Here is a 26,845-nt window from a genome sequence, read left to right on the forward strand (position 1 = left end):
CTCCATGCCGTTCCCCACGCTACACGGGAATCTGATAGTTCTCATGACTGGACTGTGACAGTGCCATATTGCGAAGCTTCTATCAGATTTCTTTTATTTGCTGAGACATCAATTGGAACTTGCATCCCCAGAGAGGTTTCCCCCCACATGTCAATCTGCAGTTGTTCAAGTCCAACTGTTACATTTTTTTTACTGTATGAATGGAGGACTCCTGTGATCTGGTGTACGGATATTTTTTTTAATACGGTAATTAGTTTTTCCTTTCTCTGTTCTTCTGTTTAAAAGAATCACATTCAGCTTATTCACATTACACATTACAATCAGTTATATAGTCTTCGATGCTGGAGAGGATCACCTTCACATGGTGGCACTGATATAATCAGGTCGCTCACCTGCCTGGTAATGAAGACCTCCTCCAGGCACTTCACTGTCTCCTGAAAGGAAAATGTACACTGCAGAAAGGCTGCAGTCCACGGAGTTCACGTTTCCGGTGAGTCTGGAGGTGCTGCTACTATTATCATACACTTTTCACTGGTATTTCATATATAATCCATTAAATATCCTTTGCAACACTAATATCTATTTTCACTTCACTCAGATCTTAACATTAAGATTCCTAGTGACATCCTTACTGACATCTAGTACTAAAGATCTTCTTGAACACACTGACACACTAACCATTGCATACTAGAGGGACATTAACAGCTACGTAACACCACAACTCCAATAATGATGGCTATGACTCAGTAATGTAAAGTAGTAGTGTACCAGTTTGAGCTTGTGTGTGTGTGTGTGTGTGTGTGTGTGTGTGTGTGTGTCATCTTGTTACAGCATTTTGCTCTTCTGTTACCATTTTATCAATTATTTCTTTAAATCTGATACATGGTTCCTAAAATCATTTCTTCGTATAAGAAGCAATACATCCTTTACATAGTCAAATTTTGGCAAATCCTGTTGCGTAATACTGTTTCTCCTTTTGCTTTTTAATATTTGTAGTACTGTATACAGGTGATATTCAAAGACATTTATCTAAATTATGCAGAGATTTTCTTCTAGACTTTTTACAATCCACATTTGTCATTTTTCTACTTTCTTCATATTTTGTGGCATTTCTTTTTTCTACAGTAAATTCCACTTGTCTTTTTTTCTTACGCTGTTCAGGTGTCTTTATAACATAAACTTGAAGTTCCTTGAATGAAATTATAACATTTTCGAGGTCTAAGATTCTTTTCATCACCTTCAGTTACTGTATATTCAGATAAGTTCCAATTATGACGTTTGCCAAAATTATATTACTCATAACTGTGAAACCCCACCTGTAACCTTCCATTTTTTATAATTTCGTTTTAGTGCTGTCCAGGTGCATATATTCCAGGTGTGCCAGGTGTGTTACCCATACCCACAGCAAACGATAAAAGCATTACAAGTATTATGCTCACTCACTCGTGCAAAGGATCACAGTAGAAAGCTACCCTTCCCCCTCTTGAAGCATGTAGGCAGTTCTTAGTACTACATACCTATTACAAGTTCAGTCGAAATAAGACTCTACAGACAGCGTAGATAAGAGTAGACAGTGGAAAGAGCGAATGTGAGCGTTTCTGCACAAATATGCGGCCAGTGTTTGTGTTCGTGGCTGAAGAGTTTAGTCTAGAAAGATCATTGCCTGAGCATTATAGAGATTAAATTAATGTGGAATATTCATTTCATCGTGAAGATATATATGCAGATTAACCACAGGAGAAGTGAAAACCGAGACAGTAATTATTTACGTGTATTTCATATTCAGAAAGAGTGACAAAGAAACATGAGAGTGGAGGTCTTATATACACACCTGCAACAGGGAGGGACACAGAACAAAAGGGAACTTGACCCGACGTGACCCCACCTCATCTTACGAAGCCTATACAACCACTGTTTGTGGTTTTAATTACATAGCTTCCCATTAGCTCTTTTTTTGCCAATTCGTCATATTTAGTAATGTTTTTACTTTTTTTTTATTTAGTTCAACTTTAGCTAATTTATATATGCTCTTGATCATTCCTAATGCAAGTTATGCATTACATTTTTGTTACTCTTTTATGCATACTAGATACAAATAATTGTTGTTTTTGTACCAAGGTCTGATAATACATGGTGGGATCGAAACATCTCACTGATAAAGAAAATGACGTTTGTACTGGCTTTGTTATTATCACCAGCCTCGGTTTCCCAAACGACAGTTATTTGCTTTCAGTATTTATTTCTGTAGTTCCACAGTTTTTCAGCACTGACAGTTCAATTTTATATTACATCAAAGAACATGGACGTGCACTAGATACAAGCATACTGTTAATATTGAGCCCCTAGAAAGTGTCCTAAACACAAAGGTCCGTATTCTCGTCAGTTAAGGAGGCTCCCCATTACCTCTTCCTTAGCTATATATTTTCAAATAAGGTTGGCTAATATCCTTTGGTACAGTATGTATGTTACGTGAAGCCAGACAAGAAACATTGGCACAACACAGAAGAGGACAGTAAGATGGAATAAGTAAAATAAATCTCTCAGGAAGAGCTGCTAGGGGGCGTCCTTAACCGGCAAGAAAGCAGGCCAAAGAATACACCTTTCAATAATGATCTGTAGCCAACCAATCACATTTTCACTTATCAGCATTTACTTAACATTACAACTGCCAGTCTCGCGGTTAGCCTATGAAAAATTATGGCAGAGCTATTCAACTACTCTAGAAGTTGGGCCAAATTATGAAACTCAGATTAACAAAAGACCCATACATTATTATATCTGTATTTTTTCCTCTATTTCAACACATATACATAGAAAAAAAGAAATTCTTATATTATTTTCGTTTACATTTTCCACTAGATACACGAATTAAAAGAAAAACGCAAAACTTTCTGTTTTATGCTTATTTATTTGTTTATTTTCGTTCTTCTGAGCTGGTCAAAGGGCCCTCCCCCCCAAAAAAAAAAAAAAATACTCAAGAGCCGGATTTGGCCCGCGGGCCGCCAGTTGAATAGCCCTACAGTATAAATTTCATCACCATCACCCACCCTTGAAACAGGGTTGCTTGGTTCCTGCCTCAAAGTATGGCTATTTCTGTCCACATTAACTCGTACACTGGTCCTGCAGAGGGACACCTTCAGGTGGTGGCGTGCTTGAAACAAGGACGCTCAACTGCCTGGTTGTACAGAATTCCCTCAGCTACTTCCCTGTCCACAAAAAGAAGAGGAGGTAAACTGCAGATGAGCTTAAGCCTGCAGCCCACCGGGATCACGTTTCAGATGAACCTAGGGCTACAAATGGTACTACTACTACTGACCTCTACACTACCTCCAGATGACCGTATTGAAAATGGAGATCTTTTGTAATAAAGGGATTAATGACAGTGACATCTCATACAACTATTTTGAATAGTCTCCTCAAAGCTTAATAAAATCGTCTGTAGGCAGCATGTATAAAAAGAATGAGGCATTGCATTGAAGTTATTAGCAGATGTCCGTCCTTTGCCCCTGATGACACTGCATAATTAAAAGTTCTCCATTATTCTCCTTGGCCAGTTTTCTCATAGGGTAAGGAGGTTTCCTGACATCTCTTCCATAGCGATTTGTTTTTGGATATCACTAATATTCCTTTATAGGTTATTTATACAGACTATGGGGACATCAGAAGGATTTGTATAACACTGGCGAGGTCGGTAAGGTGTACGAAACTAAAGAAATTGCATAGGAAAATGTGTTAGGGAGTTTCATTAACCGCCAAAAATACTGGCCTTAAGAATATATCATAATGACATTGATCTCATATCCTGTTATACATCATAACAGAATACAGTATACAAGTTTCAGGTGGGCAATATACGCAACAGCATTGAAGTACGTCCCTAACACCTTTTCCTAAATTATTTGTTTTGCTTATTGCACCTTACCATCCCATTGCTATATAAATCCTTCTAGTATCACGATCTATGTATCTATCTATATACCTAGGCTGCTTCCCCCAAGGAAAGGGAGGTAGCCGAGACAGGACGACACACTCCCCATTAACTCATCCATTCAAACACATTCATTCGCATCTTAACCTCAAAGGGGAGTATCACGATACTCTGACTAAAGAGCATACAAAAGGATACTAGCAAGCCATATCCAAAAGTAAACTGCCAAGAAAGAGGTGCTAGGAAGCCTCCTTTCTTATGAGAAAACGTGCCAAAGACACATGTATCTTCCCAACGTTTAACGAATACATGGCGGAAAAATTTAACTATCTGAAACATGCAATAGTAAACATAGGGTTTTTCATTATTTTTCGTCAGATGTAAATGTTCTTCAGACGGAAAAGGGAAGATAGTTGTTTCTTTGATTAATATATATATATATATATATATATATATATATATATATATATATATATACCTCGGTGTACACTTGGTGCAAAACAGTCTGACATCACGAACGATGGCTACTGGAAACTGCCCAATAATTTTTTTCTCACGATGGTTAGCTCCCCTTTTTTAGGATGCTACAAATGTCATGCTTTTAACATTTTCCAATCGATATTGTTGTTATATCAACAATTAGATGATGGCAAATAATCATTCTTGGGACTGTAGAAAATATGTAGATAATTTTGGATATCATCGTGCCACTTCTGAGCAATGAATTTTTGATCGACTGGCTGTAACCATGTTTACTTCATTTTTAGTCAATACACATTCGGATTTGAATACTGCTGGTCTTGAAATGTATTCATGGTGGAATTGTGTTGTGTTATTTATAGTTCTAAGTGCGTAATTTAACATCCAAATCGCATGATGTATCATACAAAGAGTCACTGACACATACTGAGGACTATCTTCTGTTTGTGTCATGTGCCTCCCTGCCTCTTTTGATGTGGCAACATTACAGAGTGAAGGGATGAAACCTCTATATCCATTGCCTTTTTTAATGTTATGTTTCCCTCCACGTAGTTTTCCTCCACGTGGTCTGTTCTGGACATGACCCTCCTGCCTCCAGCGCCTGATCCACCTGCAGACTGTGGCAGCGCTGATGCCCATCTCTCGCGCTATGGCGCGAGCTGACATGCCACCTACCCACAGCCACACGAAGTTCACACGCTCACTCAAGTTGGTGGACCAAGGGAACTGCATTCTTGCTCTGTGGATTGTTCAGCGGTCAGTAAAATGCTCACATATCTCTACCTCGATAAACGTCCAGTATAAAACATAGGCAGCACTTACCTATTGCAACATCCACTGACCAACCACATACCCCCACCTCCCTGCACACCTAACCAAGTGCATAATGGCCCTTACCTGTATTACACAGCCCTGCTGCAGGGGATCACCTTGACGTGGTGGTGGTGCTTGAAGTGTCGTTGGTGGTGCCACCTACTTTGGAGGCCTGCCTACCTTTGTAGGGTTTGGCATTGGGCGGCCTCGTGGACCAAGCACCCACCACCAACACTGGTGAAGGAGGCCTGCTGGTGATGTTTGTCCCTGTCCATTTGCCATCTAGTGCAGGACTTGCCTCCCCACGTGTTTGCTGTGCATGGCGTCCTGTAATTCTGGGAGACTGGAGTCCTGGGGGTTGAGTGATGCACTCTGCAGTTAACAATACACCTCTTATTCTGGCTAGACAGATGGCCTGGTTGGGCCCAACCAGGTCAATTGGCTGGTCATGCATTGTTTAGGGTCAAGTGGGCACTGGGGGACCTGCTGGCTCCTATCGTCTTTTTGTCACCCTTGACTGGGACCCCTGGTGGTTACCCATGTATACAGTACTCTCCTGCTACCTCTGGGGTCGCCAGTGTTGTTCCTGGCATACGACCTCCCCTTGCTGGGCTGCATAATGGGTGGAGGGGTGGGGGAATGAAGATTATTTGTTGACATACTGAGGAGAATTTTATTGAAACTGTTGATGACTCTGCATCTGGCCCTGGCCATTCTTCGGACTCTTCTTCATTGTGTGTTACTCTGGAGACTTTCCAGGCCCCTGGTGAGTATCCTCCTCTGCCCCAGCGTTCTGCTGGATCTGGGAGGCATTCCCGTCGGGTTGGTGTGGCTCTGAGGGCTCTGGGGTTGGCCCCAGTCAAAACGGTGCTGGCATCATATACTAAGTATCTGATACTAAAATCCACTGTGTGTGTGTCAGCGCTAGATATTGACATTTTTTATTTACACCATGCCATAGTTTTGGCCTGTGGTCATGAACCTAAAATCTGTTTCCAGGTGGATGGAAGTCTCCTTGTTGAGGTGTCCTCTCCAGAAGAGAGCTCATGATTACTGAATATGACCTCAGTCTCTGGTGCAGCTGTTACCTGTGTTCCTCATGATACGTTTGATCGATGTAAGAGTGTCATCTTTCCCATGACCTCCTTTGATACTCTGAGGCATGGTTGTTGGAGGAATTGCGGTCTTCTGGTGTGGTAACTGTTGAGTGCCTGCACAAGAAAATAGAGGGTATCTTGACCCCGACACCCACCTTGTTCCTGACATTTGACAGACTAATGTCGCCTAAGTCTGTTAAACTAGGTTGGCTGTCACTTCCTGTTAAGCCATATGTACTGACCCCAAAGCAATATTTCCACTGTCAGGGGCCGATTTTGCCACTGTGAACAGGCTGGCCTTCCTGGTGTCTGTGTCTCCTGTGGCAAACCAAGCCATACCAGCGACTGTACAGAACCCCTTAACTGCTATCACTGTGGAGATCCTCATGTTGTCTCTTCTAAAAACTGTCCAAGATACTGCCTTGGAAAGGAGATTTTGTCCATTCGTATACATGAAAGGGTTTCGTTTCTTGAAGCAAAAAGGATAGCCCAGACTCTCCTCTTTCAGTCCAGGGTTACTTATGCTTCTAACCTTTCTGGAACGCGAGTGGATCGCCCTGTATCTCAGAGGCAGCCTCGACCCATTCCAATACCCACTCCTTCAGCTCGTGGTTTGCAGGATGCTGTCCCCATGGTTGTTACTGTTTGTGAGAATGATGTTTGCCTGACCCCTACTCCGACTGTTTCCTCCCACATTGTGGTGGCTGATGGCTTGAACATTTCTATGGTGGTGGCAGATGTCTACGTTGACCAGACTCATTCTTCCGTCTTACCCAGTATGCCCGAGGCTCCATCTGTACCTGGCAAATGTCAACGTTGTTCGTCAGAGTCCTCTGAGCATGAAGACCAGCCACCTAAGGTCTCTGTTGCTGAACCTTGTGTCGACACCTCTCCTGTTCCCTCTGCCCAGCTGGCTGAGGGATCTAGCCAGGTGACATCTGAAGCTGATGGTTCTCCTCTGGTCCGGTCCCCACCAGGAGATATTGATGGACAGCTCATTGGTGCTTCAGATCTGAAGCATAGGATGGCCTCCTCAAATGATTCGAGTCCTGTGGACCCTACTTTCTCTTCTGGGGCTTCTGGTGAGGGCACTGGCTGTCCTACATCTCCAAAGGCGATCCCCAAGCTGCCTTCCAAACAAACTGGAATGCCCAATCCAAGAAAGAGTGTTGTAAAAATTATTTCCTCGTCCTCACGTATGCAATCGGATGTTCGACAGAGGGTGCAGGTTTCTGGTACTGGGCAGGCTACTCTGAAGGGTTTTCATAAGTATCAGTCCAAACCAGCTCCCCTGTCAGGTGTACAGTCCCACACTTAATCATCATCCCTCCAGTATGGGTTCTATAGAGGCGAATGTGCCTCCCCTCCGTATTCGCCGCGAACATCTGGCATTGTCCTATGGCATAAGGACAACTAGGTAAAGTAATATCGGCAATGTGGCCTGTACCCCCCTACATCAATACTACCATCTTCTGTGGGGTATGCATCGGCCACTTGCCGGTCACCTCCACTTACTAACTCAGGAGCTTGGTGCAGACCCCAGTGACTGTGACAAGTTGGTGTTTAGAAATATAGCACCTTGGGAGCCACCTGGCTTTACTGTTGATGTATCATGGCTCCCAGCACCAAAGACCAAGGCGTCGGGGGTGGAGGTCCACCACTTGTTTCGTAATATCATCATTCGTCACTTGGGGTCCCACCAACTGTACACCGACGGCTCCAAGTTGAGTGAATGTGTGGGTGCTAGTGTGTGGTCGACTGAATGTGCCCTCAGGTATCGGTTGCCGACTCATACATCTGTGTTTACCTCCGAACTTTTTGCTATACACAAAGCCATAGACTATGCTCTCACTACTCGGCATGACTCATTTGTCATATCTTCGGATTCAAAATCAGCCCTTCAGGCAATTGCTTCTTGTACTACGGACTCTAATGAGATCCAGGGCCGCATTATTAATAAATTGCATTCATGCGACAAGTCCCACACATTGATCTGGGTGCCTGGTCATTGTCGTATCTACGGCAGTGAGCAGGCTGACTTACTTGCAAAGTCAGCTGTAGAGCCCTAGGAGACTTTGGACGTTCCTCGTGATCTACAGTCAAGTCTCTCTCTCTGAAAGAAATCAGTAAATCTTCTGTGACAAGGTCAGTGGACCAGACTTAATACTCCAACTTGTAAGCCATACCTGGGTGACTGGGACACTGCCAACCGTCCCAGTCGCCTGGAAGAAAAAGTGTTGGCTCGTCTACGGCTTAATGCCACCATATTAACTCATATGAAACCATATATGGAAAGATGATTCCCACCGCACTGTGACATCTGTGATGCGGTGTTATCTATCAGTCATATCATCCTGTGCTGTCGGCGATTTATTCGTGATCGTGCTTCACTTATATATTACTGCAGCGCAGCAGACGTCCCCTTCACCCATTCCACCATCCTGGGTGAGGGAGATATTGTTATGACTGATAAATTGATGGCTTTCTTGAGAGAGACGGGACTGATCAGAGTGATGTGACTTTTTTACTGTATGGTTATAGTTTTTATCAACTGTAAATATGTATACATTGTACTATTAATTAGGGTTGACAGTTGACATATTTGAAATAGATCCTGCCTAAATCATACCTATTTCTAATATAGATGTCCACTACATTAAACTCGGTTCCTCGCCTGACACTCACCAGCTGAAGAGTGCAAGTGTGCAATATAGAAAGGCATTGGGCATTTGCACTCGATCGTGGTCTGTTGAGTGAGGTCCTTCACTTATTGTACATATTATGTAAATACATTATTCCATCTTGTTTAAGTTGTGCTAATTAGGGCCGACAGCTGACGTATATGGAAATGTTCCTGACTCGTCTGGTTCCCTTTCATATATTGATGTCCCCTATATTAGGTTGTGCCTTGACTGACAGTCCCCAGGTGATGAGTGCAGGTATGGAATGTAGAAAGGCATTACATATCTGCAGTTGATGGTGTTCTGTTGGTCGGGGTATTTTTACCATCAGTGTAGTTCAAGATATTGTCTCTGTAGGATTTAGTATAGGTTAGCGATTTCTCTGTTAGGTGATTAGTTTTAGGATCTTTAAAGTAGGATTTTCTTTATAAGTAATAAGGGCTAAAAAATATAAAACCAAGAAAAATTAATAAATAAAATAAAAATTATTATATACACATAATATATATATATATATATATATATATATATATATATATATATATATATATATATATATATATATATATATAAAGTTGCGAAAGAGATGAATCCATCTTAAAGTGCTTAGCTTCTAAAAAAATATTTTAACTATACAGCGAAAACGTATCGTGTTATACTTACACCACAGAAGCTCTTCTCTTGATAGGAAGGTAACTTCAACGCGATATTCTACAAATAAATTATAAAAGTAAATATTAAAGAATGAGAGTATAAGGGTTGAAATAAGGAAGATTTTTATAAAGGATTTAAAGTTTCTATCACTAATTATTTGATGTAGTTTAGACGAGTTTATTAATGTTTGGAAGATTCCTTGGCCTCCTCTGATTTCGGATCATCCCTTATCGATTATTTTGGAGTAGTTTTGACCTAGACTAAGGCTAGATTTGGATAAGTTGAAGGTGGATAGGAACGGTAGGAATCACATAGAACCTGAAAATACCACTAGCGGGTAAAGGCTGAGTGAGTTTAATTTGAAGTTTACGTTTATGATATTGAGTAGATAGCCTATTAGTCCTCCGAGGATTCTAATTGTTAGTACCAGGGTTTTTATAAGGGGAGAAAGGCAAATAATGTAGGATTCTGGAAAGATTAATCAAGATAATAATGCTCCTCTAAGGATTGCTCCTCTTCTAAGAGCTAGTATGGGGGAAGTTATAATGGAGGATGAGTCGTCAATGTTTCTGAACCTAGCTAAGTTAAATTCTCCGGTTATAGAATAAAAAATTAAGCTGAATGTGTAACATACTGTTAATATGGTTGCGAAGATGTAAAGAAATAAAATTACAGTATTGATTCATTTTATGAAAGCAATTTCTAGGATAAGATCTTTTGAGTAGAATCCTGCTAGAAATGGAGTTCCACATAATGCTAGGTTTGCTAGGTTTATGCATATACAGGTTAGGGGCATAGAGGTTACTAGTCTTCCTATTAGTCGAATGTCTTGGTATTCTTTTACATTATGAATTATGGCTCCGGCACATATGAATATAAGAGCTTTGAACAGTGCGTGAGTAAGAAGGTGGAAGAAAGCGAGGTCTTTAAACCCTAGGGCTAGGATTCTTAATATTACTCCTAGTTGGCTAAGGGTTGATAGGGCAATAATTTTTTTTAAGTCATATTCGAAATTAGCTCCTAGACCTGATATAAATATTGTTAGAGAGCTGAATAGCAGTAGGGTTGGTAAAGTCGTTTCTGATAATGCGGGTCTAAATCGGATGAGAAGGTAGACTCCGGCTGTAACAAGGGTTGAGGAGTGAACTAGTGCTGATACTGGTGTTGGGGCTGCTATGGCAGCGGGCAGTCAGGCGGAGAATGGGATTTGAGCTCTTTTGGTTATTGCTGCTATAATGATAAGTCTTTTTATTAATAGCGTGAAATTGTCATCCAGGTAAAATACGTGGAAGATGAAATTTCAGCCTCCTTCAATGAATATTAAGGCAATTCTTAAGAGAATTGCTACGTCTCCAACTCGATTAGATAGAACAGTTAGTATTCCGGCGTTTGCGGATTTTTCGTTTTGATAGTAAATTACTAGTGCATAGGATATTAATCCTAAGCCATCTCATCCTAAAAGAATTCTAATTGAATTAGGGCTGATAATCAAAAAGATCATTGATAGAACAAAAGCTAGAACTAAGTATATAAATCGGTTTATGTTGGGGTCTCCTTCTATATATCTTCCCCTATAAAAAAGTACTATTGCTGAAATAAATATAACGAATCCCATGAATATTAAGGATATTCAGTCGAAAATGTATGTTGCAACGATAAAGGATGAGTTGATTCTTAGAATATCTCATTCAATAATATAGCATGATTTGTCAAATAAGCATAGGAGGGACATGAATAATGAGATTAGGGAAAAAAATATTAGGAAAACTATTCTTGTTAGGTGTATTGAAATTTTTCAAATCATGGTTTAGGTAGATTTTTATTTTTTTTAGCTCCACAAACTAACGTTTTAGTAATAAACTACCCAAACGAGCTGAGTTGTAATACAGTTAAAATATATAAAAGTGGTAAAGGTTTAATTAGATGTTAGGTATAATTAGGTTCCTTTTTAGAATTAAGATATTTAGGGGAATTCAATGAAGTCTTAAAACTAAGTATTCTCGTACTTTTCCTGAGCAACAAGAGTAGAGAGATCTGGAGAATACACCGTGTTGTCTAAGTGAATAAAGATAAAGAGTATAAACTGCTCTGAAAAAAGATAGTAATCTAATTCTTAGAGCAGTTAATTTGTTTCATCTAATGATTCTTATGATTAGATTGATTTCTCCTAGTAAGTTAATGGAAGGGGGTGCAGCCATATTACTGATTCTTAGTAAGAATCATCATAGTGCTATTCTTGGCATAAAATTTAATAAGCCTTTATTAATTAGAAGGCTTCGTCTTCCGATTCGTTCATATACTATGTTTGCAAGGCAGAATAGCCCTGAAGAACATAGACCATGACCTACTATTACAACAACAGCCCCGTTTATTCCTCATCACCCAAAGGTTAAGAGCCCACAAAGTACTAATCTTATGTGAGCTACAGAGGAGTAAGCGATGAGGGATTTTATATCTACTTGTCGTAGACAGATAATACTAACAAAGAACCCTCCTAGGATTCTTAGTCTAACTCATAGCCATCTTAGGTTCTTGTTTTTTTTCAGTAAATAAAGGTAAGATTCGGATTAGGCCATAACCTCCTAGTTTTAGTAAAACTCCAGCTAAAATTATTGATCCTGCTACGGGAGCTTCAACATGTGCTTTGGGTAGTCAAAGGTGGAATAAGTATATACAGTAGGTAGTTTCACGATGAAAGCTATAATAGAGGAGACGAATCAAATAAGAGATAGGATTCTTAGGTTGATTCTTTGGTAAAGAGCTCCGATGGTGAGTGTTCCGTTTGTTTTATAGATGTAAAGTAAAGAGGCTAAGAGCGGTAGGGATGCAAATAGGGTGTAGAATAGTATAAAAACTCCTGCTTGAATTCGTTCTGGCTGATATCCTCAACCTAAGATTAGGATTAGGGTTGGGATTAGGGAAGCTTCGAAGGTAATATAAAATAGTAGATTGTTTATAGATCTAAAAGTTAATACTAGAAAAATTAATAGAGCTAAGTTGACTAATAGAAATAGTCTGGGAAAATTTGAGGTGAATGTAATTTTTACTCTGGATATAACAATGAGTGCTATAATTCAGATGCTTAGTAGGATTAAAATGTAGCTTAAGTAGTCTGTACCTAATCTAAATCCTAAGTTATACATGAAGAAGTCGTGATTGTATAAAATGGCGAATAAAAACGATACAGCTAAGATTCCTGTTTGAATTAGAGACCAGTCCTTTATAAATGTCATTAATATAAGGAGTATGAATAGGTATTTTAGCATTCTAATCTATTAAAGGTTCTGAAGTAATCGTTTCCGTGGGAGCGAACAATGGAGACCAGTAGAGCTAGACCTAGGGCGCCTTCACAGGCTGCTAGGACCAGGAAAAAGAGAGACAAAAATAATTCATTTCCGGTTGAGGAAAGGCAGTTAGATATTAAGAAGAAGATCCCAAGTATGATGAATTCTAATCTTAGGAGAGGGTTTAATAAATGTTTTCGGTTTGAAGCGAAAGCTCATAGTCCCCTGAAAATTATAGTTCATTCATTCATTCATTCATTGCCAGACGCCATGTATCCCAAACGGGGTGGCCAACGGCTTAGAGTTAATTGTTTTACAGGGAGGGGTACTAATCCTCCACCAACCCCACTTGACACATAGGGATGAATGCAATAAATAAGAACAAGTTATTTAAAGTTAACATTAGTTTTAATAGTTTAAATAAAAACTCTGGTCTTGTAAACCAGTAATGAAATCTTTTTCTTGAAACACCAAGAGATTGGAGTGATAATGTATGGTCTTCCTTTTATTATTTTGTTTTCTTTGATTTTTATGCGTTTGATTCATCCTCTGTCAACAGGTCTTGTACTATTAATTCAAACGGTTTTAATTTCAATTACCACTGGATTGTTTGCTAAAAGTTACTGGTTTTCGTATATTTTATTTTTGATTTTTTTGGGTGGAATACTGGTGTTGTTTATTTATGTTGCGTCTTTAGCAGCTAATGAGCAATTTAAGGTTAGAAGAGAATTTTTTTTTTATCTTTTTCTTTGGCATTGATTATCATTTTTTTTTTTTTTTTTTTGTGGATCCTGTGATAATGGCAAATAAAATTGGAGAGTCAACTACAACTTTTTTATCTAAGTATTCTGATATTAGAAATTCTGCTATGAATGTGAGGACTATTTACAATGAACCTAGGGCTATGTTTACGATGTTTATTATTAGCTATTTGCTATTGACGTTGTTTGTAGTTGTTAAGGTGATAAGTTCGTCTTCTAGTCCTTTACGGTTAATAACTTATGATAACACCGTTGCGTAAGTTTCATCCGTTGTTAAAAATTGCTAATGGGGCATTAGTTGATATACCAATTCCAAGAAATATTTCTATTTTTTGGAACTTTGGGTCATTGCTTGGTTTGTGTTTCGTTGTTCAAATTGTTACTGGTCTGTTTCTTGCTATACATTATGTTGCGCATATTGATTTGGCATTTTCTAGGGTGGCTCATATTCAACGAGATGTTAATTATGGGTGGTTATTGCGGACTTTACATGCCAATGGGGCGTCTTTTTTCTTTATTTGTTTGTATCTTCACATTGGTTGAGGGATGTATTTTGGTTCTTATATGATTTTTCATGCTTGAATAGTAGGTGTTGTGATTCTTTTTTTGGTAATGGCTACGGCTTTTTTAGGTTATGTTTTACCATGAGGTCAAATGTCTTTTTGGGGTGCGACTGTAATTACTAATTTGTTTTCAGCAATTCCTTACATTGGTACTTCTTTGGTTCAGTGGATTTGAGGAGGGTTCGCTGTGGAAAATGCCACTTTAACTCGTTTTTTCACTTTTTATTTTTTGTTTCCATTTGTTATTGCTGCTGCGACTTTGGTTCATATTTTGTTCCTTCATCAGGCTGGAGCGAATAATCCTTTGGGTGTTTTAAGGCAAGTGGATAAGGTTCCTTTTCACCCTTATTTCACTTTCAAGGATATTGTTGGGTTTTTGGTCATGTTAATGGCCCTTGTGCTGCTTACTTTGCTCCATCCTTATCTTTTAGGGGATCCAGACAATTTTATTCCTGCAAATCCTTTAGTAACTCCAGCTCATATTCAGCCGGAGTGGTATTTTTTATTTGCTTATGCGATTTTGCGATCTATTCCTAATAAATTGGGAGGTGTAATTGCTCTAGTGCTTTCAGTGGCAATTCTTATGATTCTTCCTTTTACTCATTTCTCGAAATTTCGGAGTCTTAGATTTTATCCGTTAAATCAAATTTTGTTTTGGTTTTTGGTTTCTACAGTTGCTTTATTAACTTGAATTGGGGCTCGTCCCATTGAAGATCCTTATATTATTACGGGCCAGGTTTTAACAATTTCTTATTTTAGGTTTTATTTGATTATGCCTCTGGCAGCAATGTGGTGAGATAAAATGTTAGATTGGTTGCTTAGTTTAAAAAAAAACAAGTGTTTTGAAAGCATTAGATAAGATTGGTTCTTAGTAATCTTAGGGAGAAGGTGTTTACCTTGTCTTTAATTCCCAAAACTAAAATTTTTATTAAACTACTCCCTAGTTAGATTATTAAAGAAAAACAAAATAATTTAACTCCTATAAAAAAGATTAGGTAGTTAAGGGAAACTGGAAGGAATCTTTTTCAGGCTAAGTATATAAGTTTATCGTATCGTAGGCGTGGTAGAGTTCCTCGAACTCAAATAAAAACAAAGGCTATAAAAACTAATTTGAAATAAAAGAGTAGGCTACACGGATCGGCTCCTAAGAAAATTAATACGAATAATATTCTTATAAATAGAATTCTTGCATATTCAGCTATGAAAATTAAAGCAAATCCTCCTCTTCTGTATTCGGTATTGAATTCTGATACTAGTTCTGATTCACCTTCGGCAAAATCAAATGGGGTACGGTTTGTTTCTACTAGACAGGAGGCTAGTCATATTAAAGATAGAGGTAGTGTAAATCAAATTATTCAAATAACTTTTTGAAACCGAGTGAAAAGTTCTATATTGAATCCGCCGATTAAAAAGATAAAGGATAGAAGAATAAGAGCAAGTCTGACTTCGTATGAAATTGTTTGGGCTACGGCTCGGAGTCTTCCAAGTATTGAGTATTTACAGTTTGAAGCTCACCCGGCTCTTATAGTTGAGTAGACTCCCAAACTTAGACAGCATAAAAAGAATAAAACTTCTGTGTTAAAATTTACTAATCCGGTTTGATAAGGTAAAATAGCTCAAACTAATAGAGAGATAAATAGCCTAAAGACAGGCGATAGGTAATATGGTAAAAAGTTGGATATAGTTGGTATTGTTTGTTCTTTGGTGAATAATTTTACAGCGTCGGCGAATGGTTGGAGTAATCCCAGGAATCCTACGATGTTGGGTCCTTTTCGAATTTGAATGTAACCTAGAATTTTTCGTTCTAGAAGTGTTACAAAAGCAACTCCGATTAAAACGCAGATAATTAAGACTAGGTAGTTTACAACGATAACTGCGAACACAAAATAGTTAGCTTGAACTATTTATAAACCTGTTTATAAGTTTCATTAAACTGAAGCACAAAATTGATTGTTTAGGTAAAAATGATGTTCATATTTAATAAAATTATTTTAACTATCTAATCCTTTCGTACTAAGGTAGTTTAACTTTTTTTAGAAGATAGAAACCGACCTAGCTCACGCCGGTCTGAACTCAAATCATGTAAAATTTTAAAAGTCGAACAGACTTTCTTTCATAACTGCTGCATTATGTAGAAATTTTAATTAAACATCGAGGTCGCAAACTTTTCTTTCGATGGGAACTCTCAAGAAAAATTATACTGTTATCCCTAAAGTAACTTAATCTCTTAATCTTTAGAAAGGATCAATTTATTATCAGAAATCTTTGTTTAGTAGTAAAAACATTTAGTTTATTTATATCTTTGTTGCCCCAACAAAACATTTTTTCAGTATTTTTCCTTACACTAACAAATTGGTTTAATACTAAATGTGATGTAAAGATTTATAGGGTCTTATCGTCTTTCTAAAATATTAAAGCCTTTTCACTTTAAAGTTAAATTCAATTTTTTTTTGTTAAGACAGTATATCTCTCGTTCGACCTTTCATACGAGCCTTTAATTAAAAGACTAATGATTATGCTACCTTCGCACTGTCAGAAATACCGCGGCCCTTTAATAATTCAGTGGGCAGGCCAGACTGTGTAAATCTTCACAAAGACATGTTTTTGTTAAACAGGCGGAAATAATATTTGCCGAGTTCCTTAAATAAATTTTTAATATTTAAAAGATTTTATTTATAATAAAAAATATTTTAACATATAAATTTTACTAATGATTTCATAATAGCTAAACAAGTTAAGTTGAAGTTAATTTTCTAATACTTGATAAAAAGAACCTGTAAAAATTAAAACATTTTGTTATATTGGTTGAAAAACTTGGAAAAGATGGCTACTTTTAAGCCTACTTTTATAAGTATCTATTTATTGGTTCTATGATTTTTCATTTTGGAAGAAAAAGCTCTACCCTAATCTTCTTAGTTGCATAAGCTAAATAGCTGAGCACGTAAATTAAATTTATTTCTTAGAAAACCAGATATAAAAGCTCGATTGGCATATCACCTCTAATATTAAGTTAAAAATTTTATTGCAACAAAAACTTTCTCTTAAAATTAGCTATCTTTTTTTCGGGATGATTATTTATAGATCTAATTTTGAAAACCTATTATACACAAGATACAATTTCTTATATTTACTTTTAAGAATTTCAAGTGTTATTTCTACTTTCTTTCACAATACTTTTTACTTTCACTATATTGATATTTCGATAAAATCTATTCAGAAAAATGAAAAATTAGTTAACGTTCTTATAACAAAAGTAATTAGTTAACGCTCTTATAACAAAAGTAAGATTACTGATTTCAAGATAACCTGGACCATAGGTACTCTTCTCGGTGTAAACGAGCTGCTTGTTTCAAGCTCTATCTTGCTTTCCAGGTACACTTTCCAGTACACCTACTATGTTACGACTTATCTCATCTTAGGTTAATGAAAGCGACGGGCGATATGTGCATATTTTAGAGCTAAAATCAGGCTGTCTTATTAAAGTAAACCTTACTTTTAAGTCCACCTTCAAAATTTGTATTCTGAAATTTGTTCGTGATAATATAAATTTTATTGTAACCCATCTTAACCTATATATTTGCTGCACCTTGATCTAATATTTTAATGTAATTATTTCAATAACTTGTTCTGTAAAAGTTATCTCAGTGACGGTATACAAACTATATAACATAGGTAAGATTTTTCGTGGTTTATCGTTTAAAAGACAGGTTCCCCTAATTAGACTAAAATACCGCCAAATTCTTTGAATTTAGAGCACATAGCTGTTACTAATCAGATATAAATCTTTCTTAAAGGTATAGGAGGGTATCTAATCCTTGTTTATTTCCTTTATTTGTTAACTTATTAATTAAGATGGGTTGATTTATTTATCTTTGAAAAATTGATTTCACTCTTTATAAAATTAAAAAAAATCATTGTCTATTAGCATAAGAGTTAAATATCGATTTGTATTCACTCTCCCTTCAAGTATAACCGCGACTGCTGGCACAAGATTTAGCTGGAGATAATTCAATTTACTTTTTCCAGTTTTCACTGATATGAAAATAATACACACTGAGATCTACTAGAGCTTGAAGTTTTGAACTTGTTAGCTTGGGAATACTGAAATTTTCATATGTTATTAATTGAAAAGCGAATATTTAAAGCAAGAATCAAACTTATATTTATATTGGCAAAAAGACAGCATTTAAGTTTACATAAGCTTAAAATGTATAAAGTAAACTTTTAAATATAGTAGATTTCACTTTGAGTTTCCGTAGTTATATATATACATCCACCTACAACCTTAAATACAGAATTACACAAAACTCATGGTAAACACCAAAAGCAACACTACTAAACCACTCTCTTCTAGTCCTCCCCAACCCGCGACCCGAGAAAGCACAACTCTAAATCCACAACTCGAGTATATAAGAAGGTCTAGCTTGATCTTATAAAACAATGCCTCATGCGGCCATATCTATGATGGAACGGGGTTCGGCTGCGCCTTTAGGACTCTCTCGCATGTGCTTACAGCACTTATGCTCCCAGAGCTCCTAGGACCCTCACCTCAAGATCGCACTATGACTTTTATTCTAAAATGGGTCTAATGCCACTTATTAACTTAATATATTCGGAAGGTCTGAGTCAAGTCTCTCTCATGAATATATAGTGGCCCTTTATTTAGCGGATTAGTGTATTGGAAAGCTTAATTTGGTCTTACTTGATTTTACCTTTTAGTTAAAATAAAGCGTTGTTTTACTAAAAATTTTTATGGTGTATTTAATCAAGAAGGAAAGCGGATTTAAAAAAAAAAAATTGTTTTAGCATGAGGTAGTGGTGGAACAAAAAAGTAATAAAATATTTTATGGAGCTTAAAATTTTCTCTAGATTGGAATTACTATAAAGTTTTTGTTGTTAGTTCGACTATAGTTTAAAAAAGAGATTAGATTTGGTGAAATAAAATTTAATTTTCCAATACACTAATCCGCTAAATAAAGGGCCACTATATATTCATGAGACTTGACTCAGACCTCCCGAGTATATTAAGTTAAAAAGTGGCATTAGACCCATTTTAGGGTAAAAGTTATGGGGCCGATCTTGAGGTGAGGCTCCTGAGGACCCTGGGAACACTGCCGTTGAGAGCGTGTGTGAAAGGGTCCTCAAGCGCAGCCGAACCCCGTTCCATCATAGATATGGCCGCATAGAACTCTTCTATATAAGGACTTAGCCCCATTCGATGTGTATATTTATTTGACCCAAGATTGTGTATATGATATATGTAAGATAAGCAGGACCGATAGTGGAGTGTTCTGAGCCCAGCTCTTTTACAGTTGTATATGGCTGTCACTCTACATTGTCTTTATTTTCCTGTATAAGTTAGTACATAAGGCGATTTGATATATATAACTGTAACAAGGTAGAATCTGAGGGTGTGTTTACTATGTTAAGAATTTTACTTTTTATGAAAAATTTCAGTGAGGGGGGGGGGAAATTTGTGTTGAGAGTTTGTAAAGTTTCTATTAATGGAGCTAATAATTTTGTGTAAGAGAAGTAAACAGAGTTTAACCGCTTTAAGTAGAGGTTAGAAGCCTCTCTTCTGGCTTAAATCTCCGTGGTTAAGCTAGTCTTGGGAGACATCTTTTGAGTGCAAATCAAATTTTTTTTATTAAACTATAGCCTATAGTAAAGTTAGTCGATTTTCTTCATTCGAGCGCTCCTTGGGCTCATTCGTAGTAAAAACCTAGAAGGAGGATTAAAATGAAGAATAGTCCCACTATTCTTCAAGAGTAGACATTAGAAATTTCTAAGATGTAAGCGACTGGGAGGATTAGGGTGATTTCTACGTCAAAAATTAGAAAGATAGCAGCAACTAAGAAGAATCGTAGGGAGAATGGTAAGCGGGCAGATCCTTCTGGGTCACAACCGCATTCATATGGTGAGTTTTTTTCTCGGTCTATAATTGTTTTTTTGGCTAAAATGGAGGCTAGGATTATAACAGCACATCTAATTAAAAGAGTTAGGATTGTAATAAACGATAGAATGATCATTGTTTTTTCTAGAAGTTTCTAGTCCTCATGATTGGAAGTCACGCATACTGTGTATACTAAAAAAAAACTTGTATTCTAAAAGGAAATCTAATTTCCATGATAAGAGCTTAAATCTTAGGCATTTATCTGCCATTTTAGAATGAAGTGGCCGAAATTTGAAGGTATTAGACTGTAAATCTAAAGGTGAGCGATTACTCTTTCATTAATTTGCAAGGTTTAAAAGGTTTTTACTTTTACTGAAAGCTTTGAAGGCTTTTAGTTTGATTAACTTAAAACCTTAAGTTAGACTGGATATATGGTAGGGAATTTCACCTTATCTTAGAAGATCAAAACTTCTTGTACTTATACACTAACATATATGTTAAATCTCAGTGAATACTCACATTTTTAGATTTGCAATCTAACGTCTTAACAATTCCACTATATATATATATATATATATATATATATATATATATATATATATATATATATATATATATATATATATATATATATATATATATATATATATATATGGCCTTAATGATCAGGGGCTTTGTCCCCAATGGTCGAAAAAAAAAAAAAAATCTATCACCCAGTGGAAATGTCGGGGTTTACGTGCTATGAGGAACTATGCCATCTTAGTTCTCAACTTACTTCTCTGTGCATGTGCATCCAGGAAACTATGGCAGGTGATGCTGTTCCTTGCAGTCCTTCTGGCTACCATGCTTTTTATTCTGATCCTGTGCTGGGCCAAGGTCGTCATGGAGGTGCTGTTATCTTCCTTCACCAGGATATTCAGCAAAGTCATCTGGACATATCCACTCCCCTGCAGGCTGTTTCTGTCCGGATGTTTTTACGTCAGCACTATACAGTTTGCAATCTTTATTTTCCTCCTAATGCTACTACTGAAAGGGCGAATCTGGAAAGCCTTTTTCGTGGCTTTACTTCTCCCTTTCTGTTACTAGGATATGAATGGTCACCATCCACTATGGGGAAACAGTGAGGCCAACTCTTGGGTTGTCATGCTGACCTCATAAGTGGAAGATGAGGAGTTGGGCATTTTCAACTCTTATAAAATGACTTATTTCCATAGCCAGACTGGAACTTTTACTCCCATTGATTTGTCCATATGCTCAGCTGATGCTGTTTTTCATTTTAGCTGGGATGTGTTGCCACATCTTTACGGAAGCGACCATATTCCGTTAATGTTAACTGCTAGTGCAGATGGACCTCAGCCACGTCTTCCTCACTGGCTTGTGGATAAGAGTGACTGGCCACGTTTCAGGGAATTAAGTTCCACTTCCCTTTCACTCAATGAGTTTGGCTGTCTTACTGAGGCAGTGTCATTTTTTACTGATTTGTTTCACTCAGCAGCCCTTTTATCTATTCCAAGAACGAGGGGTCAGTTTCCTAAACGTCCTGTTCCTTGCTGGAACTCTGAGTGCAGTTCCGCAGTGAAAGGTAAAAAAGTCGCCTTCTCTTGACTTCGTAACTGTGGGGATCTTCAGTATTTGGTGGCATATCACAGGACACAAGTTATATGAGGCGGGTTTTAAAGAAGGCCAGGCATTCATCCTGGAAGGGCTGAGTTTCCTTCATCAATTCGACGACTTCCATCACTCAGGTGTGGAACTGGTTAAGGAACATTTCAGGAATAATTACTGTTCCCTCCCCTCCCGTTTTATCTGCAGCGGGGGAAACTGTGGCTGATCCTTGCACTGTTGCAGAGTTCCTTGTCGATCATTTTGCCAGTGTGTCAGAGAAGGATGTAGATATGCCTTCGGCTTGCCACCGTCGGAGCCTAGAGTCTTCTGGTCTCAGTTTTGCCTCTTCTGAGGGAGAGTCTTACAATGGTCCATTCTCTATTTATGAACTCCAGGCGGCTCTGTAGCAGTGCCATGATTCGTCTCCTGGTTCTGATGATATTCTTTATGCCTTTTTACCTCACCTGTCTGATGAATCCCTTTTGTTTTTGCTTTCATTATTTAATAAGATCTGGTGTTCTGGGGAGTTTTCAGGTTGTTGGGGGTATTGCTGTACTTATCGCCATCCCCAAACCAGGTTGGGACCACCTACAGGCCATGAATTAACTGCCTATTTCTCTGACTTCTTGTATATGTAAAGTTCTGGAAAAGATGGTCAGTGTTAGGCTTGTGTGGTTTTTGGAGACAGGTGACTTCTTATCCCCTGTGCAGTATAGTTTTCGAAAATTGCGATCTACATCTGATGCACTACTGTCCTTGGAATTTTCTGTGTGTGAGGGTTTCTCCACTAACCAACAGGAGGTCACAGTCTTCTTCAATCTGGACAAGGCATATGACACTGAGTGGCATCACGGCATTTTACTTTCTTTTATGAATCTGATCTCAGTGGATGCTTATTTTTATTCAGTAGTTTTTATATAATCGATTTTTAAGGGTCTGAGTGGGAGGAGTTCTTTCTAATGCCCATGCACTAGAAGATGGAGTACGATAGTGGAGTATCCTTAGCATTACTCTCTTTGCTGTGGCCATCAACAGTGTAATCAGTGTACTTCTTGATGGTGTACAAGGCTCATTATATGTCGATGACCTTTTAACCCTATCAGGTTTCTGGGCCGGGCAGATTATGTCTGTGCCAGAGTCAGCCACTCACGCTGACCCACATCTTCATGGCCTGATATTATAGTTTGATCGCTCTGTGTAAATACACTTTTCATGGTAGAATGTTGGTTTTGGTGTAATTTTAAAGCTGAATAGTTGTACTTTATCTTAGTATGTTTAAAAAAAAAAAAAGGAGAACAAAGAAAATAAAATGTCAAAAGGACGAGATGAAATTAGGCGAAAAGCAAAAATTTTTTCCTTCCTGTAGAAAAATATTCGGCAAAAAATATTGCGTAAAGATATGTAAATTTGGTTTAAACCATGGAAAAACACAATAAATTACCTTTACAATGATATATAGATTATGGTAATTTTTGCATTTCATTGTGCAGCAAAGCAAAAGGAAAGAGATGCACAATTTTATTTTAGTCTCGGCTGCATATTCGCTCCGTCATGTTTTTCTTTGATCGGTCAGTGTAAATACACTTTTTATGATAGGATGCTGGTTGTGGTGTTACATTGAAGCTGAATAGTTGTACTTTATCGTAGTATGCTCATAAAAGGAAAACAAAGAAAATAAAAGGTCAAAGTGACGAGTTGAATTTAGGCAAAATCCAAAAATGTTATAGCTTGCTGTAGAAAAATATTCACCAAGAATAAAGTTATAAAGAAACAAAGCCATGAGTCAGATCAGCTGTGCCGTACCGCCACACATAGAGCAACCATTCCGTGACATCATGCTCGAGCTTCTTTGTTATGATGCGTAAATGCGATATATGGTGAATATTTTACAAAAGTTTCTAAAACTGATGACTAAAAGCGTCATCCGAGTCTCTGAGGTTGGATTTGAAATGATGATCAAAATAGTCATTTGAATCTCAAAGGGTTACTTTCCTTCACCGTATCTAAAATGTCTCTGATAGGAAGGAAGTTGCACCTGGCTCTTAATAGAATTTCTGACAGGGCAGAGTTTCGCGGTTCTCCGTTTTTCTTGAACAAAGACAGTGGCTATGGATTTTTGTTGTCTTCAGGGGGATCATCCAGACCCTGACTTGTACCTCTGTGGTTGAAGAATATCCTGTGTGGAAGAGACAAGGTTTCTGGGTCTTCTGTTTGATGGACGACTGACATGGGTTCCTTATATTCGTTCTGTTATGGTGGCTTGTCTTAAAGCTTTGAGTCTTTTGAAGGTTTTGGCTCATGCCTCTTGCGGTGCTGTCAGACCCTCCTCCTCTAGCACAAGTCTCTTATTCTTCCTAAAGTTGAATATGCATGCGAGATCTACTCCTCTGCAACAGATGCCCATCTCCGGTTGTTAAGTTCAATGCATCATGCTGGTGTACATCTAGGAACAGGGACATTCAGATCATCCCCGATTTTAAGTTTGTTGGTGGAAGCTGGTATACTCCCCTTGGATTTGCAACGCCAGTTGGTCATGATGAGGTGTTGGTATCGTCTTCATCGCATTCCAGAATCAATTTCTTGTTCCACCATCTCTCATGATTCTCGATCTTCTGTTTATGACACCCTTCCTAGTTTCCCAAAGCACTTTGGTTTCATGGTCTGGTCTGTTATATTAGCCCTCTCTGTTCCGAGACTGCCAGTTTTCCTCATCGGACTCCTCATAAGACATTTTGTAGGTCCATTGTCAATAAAAAGGTCTCACTGTCCTCTCAGATTCCCTCTCTCTCTTTTTAGAAAATGCCTCCACTCATAAGGGTTCTGTCCCCGTCTATACTGACGGGTTTAAGACTAATACTTGTGTAGGCTTTTGTGCTGTCTTCCCTTTTAGTAGAGGCGGTAGCCTTCCTGCTATTTATTCAGTGCATACGGCGGAACCGACTGCAACTTTATATGCTCCCAAAATTATTTTTACTCTCCCCCGATCTGTTTTTGTGGTTTTTAGTTACTCCCGTAGAGCTCTTCCTGCACTGGTGTCTTTTAATGCATCCTATCCATTGGTTTTATCAACTTTGGAGTGGCTTTTTGTTCTTGGCCATCATGGCCGTCATGTGGATTTCTGTTGGGTTCCCTCACATATTGGTGTTGTGGGCAGCGAGAGGGCAGATACATTAGCTAAAGCTGCGTCTTCTCAACAGCCCCCAAGCGACTACCGACTACCCCCTTCCTGCTTACTTGCGGTACGCAATTTGTACGTGCTGGCAGAGACACTGGGATGGTGTTGTTCATAATAAACTACAAGAAATCTTTCAGAGAGTGGTTGTGGTTGTGGTTGCCCCTCCATGCCTCAGTGATAAGAGATGGCCCTTGCTAGGCTTCACATTGGGCACTCTCAGCTTACACATGGGTTACTGGTGAGTGGGGGAGACTCAATCGTACTGTGATGATTGCCTTGTTCCCCTTACTGTCAGTCACTTGCTGGTCGAGTGGCAGAGTCTGTGGGACCTACGTCAGACATTCCTCCATAGGCATAAGGGAGCAAATGGTGCCTACTGTCTGTTTTCGATGCTTGGTGGAGCTTCTAGCGATTTTACTGATTTTTAGTTTTCTTCAGGAGGCAGGTATCTTTCCACTTTTATAAGTAATTGATATTTTATAAACTATTCTTTTGTCATTTTCAGTGTTTTATTTCTGCTGTTGGGTATTAACCTTACTTTGCATCTGTACTTTTTTGGGGGTTGTGTCTTTTTCCTTGTCCGGCGGCATATGACCCTGGCAGTTACGCTGGCAGATTTTAATTACATTCAGTCAGTTAATCAACCCTGTATAACACAGACATTAAAACTTAAAAATTTTAGTACTTTTATCCACGGAAGTATTGAAGTTAGGAGCAGATTCAATAAAACTATGACTCGTCCTTTTTTCATTTAGGTAGCCATTTTTTATGATGACATAATAGGTACAGTAATGAAACTTCATACGTAATATTATATTCAAATAATCATTTATCGTGTGCAATCTCTGTCTCCTAGGTGTAATACTTGCTGTTTTAATAGAAAAAGCCATTAAAATAATCAGTTCTATGTATTTTTGCAATATCATAACATTATATAATCTCATGGGATTGTAACTACTATAAGGCACCGGGAGGCATATTAACACATCCTCCTGGACAGTTTGAAGCCTGTGCCTGCATCATTTTCTGAGTCCTTGGCCGGAAACGATTTTTTTACTTTTTCATTTAAAAAATGCTTAAGATGCGGCACTCTACCTATCAAAAGACAGAATTTCACAATAAGACACATAACTTTGTGAAACTTCATGACTCTATAGAGAATACTTTTAGGGTTCTGGCCCGGAAACGAAATTTCTATGCCAGGCCAGCCAGCCACCCTGCCACCCAACTCTGCGGACAGACACCTATTGATCACAATGATAGCAACACCCTCCTCTGACTCTGTCAGGTGGAGTGTAACAATGGAAGGATCTCTTTAGTCTAGAAAGAAGCAACTGACTTGCAGGCCCCCGGCCTTTGGTTCCTTTTCCCTTGCATTAAAAAAAGTTACTTCTATGAAATTTAAAAATGAATACATAAACTAAAATAACAAAATACAGCTATCATTCTTGCTATCGCCAGTCGAATTCATCCTGTTAGAGGTGGCCACAAAGGATTCGCCTCCGTGTCACCAAATCCTCTACAATTAAGTTGTTCTCTCTTCAACTCACATCCCTTTCTCGCATATACCTCTTCATCCCATCCCTCCATCTCGTCCTCAAGTCTCCCCTTACTCCCTACCCCACCACCACACTCATATACACTCTCCTAGTCAGTCTCTTAGCTAACATTTTCAACTCTTATTGTGAGTAAATCAGATAATTAGATAGGTTGCTAATCCTCTGTGTATCCTTTTAGCGTTCAACCCTGTCATTACAGGATTACCTCCATTCATAGATGATATCCCTTCCAAAAATGCATTTACTCTATTATTTTAACCTTGACTTGACTCCGGTTTTCGTCCTTTTCCAGCTCATATCACATAAGTCAGTAGATGAGAAAAACAATACATTAGTTGTACGTCCTTTCCAT

General features: G+C 38.1%; 3 pseudogenes; all 3 read right to left on the reverse strand.

Annotated features, from left to right (window-relative positions):
• Positions 1-320: 320 nt before the first annotated feature.
• LOC145398772 (NADH-ubiquinone oxidoreductase chain 5-like) lies at positions 321-11,457 on the reverse strand (annotated as a pseudogene).
• Positions 11,458-15,205: 3,748 nt separating this feature from the next.
• On the reverse strand, positions 15,206-16,378 carry LOC145398773 (NADH-ubiquinone oxidoreductase chain 1 pseudogene; annotated as a pseudogene).
• Positions 16,379-17,630: 1,252 nt separating this feature from the next.
• LOC145398853 (small subunit ribosomal RNA) lies at positions 17,631-18,034 on the reverse strand (annotated as a pseudogene).
• Positions 18,035-26,845: the final 8,811 nt, after the last annotated feature.

Source organism: Coenobita brevimanus, chromosome 46 (genome assembly GCF_032717465.1).
Source record: "Coenobita brevimanus isolate Jiangsu-jjx chromosome 46, ASM3271746v2, whole genome shotgun sequence".
NCBI classification, from domain to species: domain Eukaryota; kingdom Metazoa; phylum Arthropoda; class Malacostraca; order Decapoda; family Coenobitidae; genus Coenobita; species Coenobita brevimanus.